The sequence below is a fragment of the Moschus berezovskii genome, chromosome 20 (assembly GCF_049115385.1).
Source record: "Moschus berezovskii isolate FMDL1 chromosome 20, NW_MosBer_1.0, whole genome shotgun sequence".
NCBI classification, from domain to species: Eukaryota; Metazoa; Chordata; class Mammalia; order Artiodactyla; family Moschidae; genus Moschus; species Moschus berezovskii.
The window spans coordinates 49,248,842-49,253,684 of NC_142479.1; the positions used below are offsets into that span (position 1 = coordinate 49,248,842).

Below are 4,843 nucleotides of genomic sequence, written 5' to 3' on the forward strand. Positions count from 1 at the left end.
AGATGGTCCCTGGCTCCCCTTCTAAAAACATGACTGCTCCCAAAACCCTTCTATATTGAAATTCTGGAACCTTCACTACTGAGGTCTTTTTGTTTATTGGAATACAGATGATTTGCAGTGTTGTGTCAGTTTCAGGTGTACAGCAAAATGATTCAGTTATATTATATTCTCAGATTCTTTTCCCATATAGGTTATTATGGAATATTGAGTATAGAGTTCCCAGGACTATACAGTATGTCCTTGTTGATTATCTTTTTTACATATAGTAGTGTGTATATGTTAATTCAAAGCTCCTAATTTCTTTCGGTGCTACCCAGAGAGGGGTCCATACGGCGTTGTTCTGAATTCCCATCGTAACTTAAAGGGAAGCTTTCACAATGTCCGGAGCCCTTGATGTCCTGCAAATGAAGGAGGAGGATGTCCTCAAATTCCTTGCAGCAGGAACCCACTTAGGTGGCACCAACCTTGACTTCCAAATGGAACAGTACATCTACAAAAGGAAAAGTGATGGCATCTACATCATCACTCTGAAGAGAACCTGGGAGAAGCTTCTGTTGGCAGCTCGGGCCATTGTTGCCATTGAAAACCCGGCTGATGTCAGTGTCATATCCTCCAGGAATACTGGCCAGAGAGCTGTGCTGAAGTTTGCTGCTGCCACTGGAGCCACTCCCATCGCTGGCCGCTTCACTCCGGGAACCTTCACCAACCAGATCCAGGCCGCGTTCAGGGAGCCAAGGCTTCTGGTGGTTACCGACCCCAGGGCTGACCACCAGCCGCTCACAGAAGCCTCATACGTTAACCTGCCAACCATTGCTCTGTGTAACACAGACTCTCCTCTGCGCTACATGGACGTTGCCATCCCATGCAACAACAAGGGAGCACACTCGGTGGGTCTGATGTGGTGGATGCTCGCCCGGGAAGTTCTGCGCACGCGTGGCACCATCTCCCGAGAACACCCGTGGGAGGTCATGCCGGACCTCTACTTCTACAGAGATCCTGAAGAGATTGAAAAGGAAGAGCAGGCAGCAGCTGAGAAGGCTGTGACCAAGGAGGAATTTCAGGGTGAATGGACCGCTCCAGCTCCAGAGGTCACTGCTGCTCAGCCTGAGGTGGCAGACTGGTCCGAAGGTGTGCAGGTGCCTTCCGTGCCCATTCAGCAGTTCCCCACTGAAGACTGGAGTGCTCAGCCTTCCACTGAGGACTGGTCTGCAGCTCCCACCGCTCAGGCCACGGAATGGGTAGGAACCACCACCGAGTGGTCGTAAGCTGTACTTCCACACACTTGCAGGACTTCCACAGGCTTCCAAATGGAGATTTGGTTGATGGAAAATAAACTGTTTCTAAAAAAAAAAAAAAAAAAAAACCTCCTAATTTACGCCCCTTTCCTCTTTTTCTTTCTTAATCCTCACAACTTGTGCACCAACCCACCCATCTGCTCTGCTCTCCCTCCCAAACCTACGCTGACCTGCCCACTTTCTTTGCCTCCACTGTCACTCTCCGGCTAACACCACTGGGTATCTGGGCCACTTTGGTGGCTTCTATCTGGTGTTCCAGCTCCACTTTGTCCCCTGTGATGCATTTTCCACAGAGGAGACAGCAATCTTTATGAGGTGAAAATTAGATCATGTCACACCCTTGCTTAAAAATCTCTGAAGACTTATTGCTTTGAGAATGAAACTCAAATTCTTCTTATTGGATTGGCCAAAAAGTTCTTTGGGATTTTTCCATAAGCTGTTACGGAAAAACCGAAACGAGCTTTTTTGTCAATGTAATAGGAGCAGGAAGAATAGAAGATTCACATGAGATAAATGTTGGTGGGTTCTCACTGAGTGTGAGGGAAGACATCAAGAAAATAGTCAAATTAGAAGGCTGAGGATGATGCTCCTACATCACTCGAAGAGTGTGAGCTGAATGATGAAACTGTGGACCTGAGATCCAGTAAGGAAAAAAGAAATCCAAACTCTTTTATTTTGATCCACAGGACCCAGCTGGAATGGCCTCCCCAACTTTCCCCACCTCGTTTCTTACCACTCTTGCCTTTCCTTTTCTCAATGGGCTCTAGCCGAGAAAAAAGAAGATTTCAACCCAGCATGCGATTTCCCAGGCCATTCATTCATTCAGACTCCGGTATTGAATTGCTGCCACACATCAAGCATTGATTAGATATGGAGATACAGAGCTAAACAGGGGCTTACAGTCTAGTGGGGAAGGCAGACAGATAGTAGAGATATGCCTGGGAAACTGGGAAAGGCTTCACAGCTTTGAGATCAGACTTCTAGGAGGAGCCCAAGTTCACCAAGCAAAAATCACGGTCAGAATTTTTGGTTGAGGGGGTGATGTCGGCCAAGGCAATAACCCTGAAAGAACATGGGCTGCTTGGTGGGGCAAAGTGTGGTGTGGATGGATCAAGGAGCATGCTGGGAAATGCGCTTGGCTGCAGAAGCAAGGGTCAGACCATGAATGGACTTGGAAGCTCATTAGGACTTTGGATTTATCTTTAGGCCACAAGGCTACAGCCAAGATTTTAAAGCAGAGATGTGCATAATCAGATTTGTGTTTTAGAAAGAGCTCTCTGGCAGCAACACAGATGGATGATAGATTAGAGAGAGGACAGACTGGAGTCAGAGAGACAGACCAGTTCCGGAAAGAAATAACATAGGCTGAACCAGGGCAGGGGTGGCAAGGGAGTGAGAAAAGGGCACATTTCAGGTAAGACTGTCTGGACTTTTGGTGAATATGAGAAAGTGAAGCAAGAGACAGGTTGATGCTGATACCCACACCTCAGGTCAGGGTGATTGGCAGAGTGGCAGCACCACCCCTGGGAGGAACAGCACAGAACAAGAACAGCTTAGACTCGGTGTGGTGGGTTCAGCCTGGGTGCATTCAGATGCAGGCAGGGGGGTCTGGCTGTCAGCTGGGAAGCAGGCTGTGCTTGCAAATGAGATAGACAGAGTAGCGAGGATCTCAGCGTAGGTTCCCCAGTCTCCCAGGGATGCTGCCTCTCACAGCAGTCCCCTCCGCAGAGAACTGCCCCTGAACTGGGGGCTACGGAAGGGAAAGTAGGGGCAGGACGCTCTGCACCGTGCACCTGCAGGAATCAGGGAAGGCCGGGGTGCAGGGGAAGGGGCGGTGCTGGGAACCACGGTAGGAGCCCTATGGTTATCGAATCTTCTTCAACCGTAGCAGAGGGCCTCAAAAATCATCCAGCTGATCGAATCCTCATATCTTACAGATGGAGAAACTGAGGCTCAGCTGGGTAGACTGGCCTGGCTAAAACTGACCCCCCAAGTCACTCCTCCTCTGGGTTGGGGGGGTGATGAGATTTGCTTTTGATTTACGCTCAATCTGCCCATTTCCACAGAACCTGGTACCCCACTCCCCCCACCACCCTGAGTGTGACAGAGGAGGCAGCCAGAGCCCAGGTCAAAGGGGAGGTGTTTCTGTCAGGCCTCTGGGGCTCTCCCTTCCCTCCTGCTGAATGCTCCCTCTCTCTAGAGAGCGCCACCCTGCAGTCCACTCGAGGACACTGGCTCCTCCTAGTGGTCACAAGGAGCACGGCTCTTGGTCCCAGGTCGGCGTGGAGTCCCAAGTCCCTGGAGCATAGGACCCCAGTTCCCTCTGACCAATCTCCAGAATGGGCCCACTCCCTGTTCCTCATTCCCCAACGGAGGACTGCAACTGTAGGACATTCACTCTCACCAGAGCTGAGGCCTGGCCCCACAAGACCCTCTCTCTTCCAGGACAGGCTCCTGGGCCATGACTGATGTGTTTCCATGGCTGGTAATCCACATCCCACCCTGTTATACCTAGATACTTTTGCCAGACGGAAAGCTCCGTGGGGCAAGAACCATGCTTGCTGCTGCTGCTGCTAAGTCGCTTCAGTTGTATCCGACTCTGTGCGACCCCATAGACGGCAGCCCACCAGGCTCCCCCATCCCTGGGATTCTCCAGGCAAGAACACTGGAGTGGGTTGCCATTTCCTTCTCCAATGCATAAAAGTGAAAAGTGAAAGTGAAGTAGCTCAGTCGTGTCCGACTCTTAGCGACCCCATGGACTGCAGCCCACCAGGCTCCTCTGTCCATGGGATTTTTCAGGCAAGAGTACTGGAGTGGGGTGCCATTGCCTTCTCCGAAGAACCATGCTTACTTCACCTCTGTTTCTTCAGAGTCTGACACAGGGACTCACACATACTGTGTGCTCAATGATCGCCCACCGGGCTCAGATCGCCTCCTCTTTGCACACACTCCCAGGACCAGCATCCTCCTCTGTTTCAGCTCATCATGAAGCTTCCCCTTTAAAAAAAAACCCAGATTACTCTGCTTGGCTGGTGCCAGGTCCCTCCGGAGAAGCACCTCCCAGAACTGCATCCAGCTGTCTGTAGGGGTCTGTACCCAGCCCCCAGCCCTCCAGGCTCCAGCCTTCCCTGCCCGGACTCCACCTCAGAATAGTGAAGGTGAATCAGAGACCTTACCAAGGCTTTGTCACCACTTCCCAGACCCCATCCTTCTCTTTTTTTTTCCACATGGTCTTTTAAAAATTGAAGATTTTTGCTTATTCAACAATCCTGAGGGAAAAAAAAAGGAAAAAGAATAAAAATTAAAAAAAAATTCTGGGGGAGGGGAGCTGGTATAATTTTCGTGATTTTTTCCTCTTTTTTTATGTAAAGAGTCAGTTGTGTGTGGCATCCAACCAGGGTGCAACGTTTTCATCACTCCTGGCTGTGCCTGCATTTCTGAGTAAGCTAGAAGAAAAAGTCCTTTGTGAGGGGGGCGTCCTGCCCTGGGGACAGGGTTGGATGTGATTATAACAGCAACTAACATCTGCACAAGTCCTGAGGTGATTC

At 50.2% G+C, this 4,843-nt stretch overlaps 1 pseudogene; it reads left to right on the forward strand.

The window, feature by feature from the left end:
* The first annotated feature begins 306 nt into the window (after positions 1-306).
* On the forward strand, positions 307-1,363 carry LOC129537244 (small ribosomal subunit protein uS2 pseudogene; annotated as a pseudogene).
* The last annotated feature ends 3,480 nt before the right edge of the window (positions 1,364-4,843 follow it).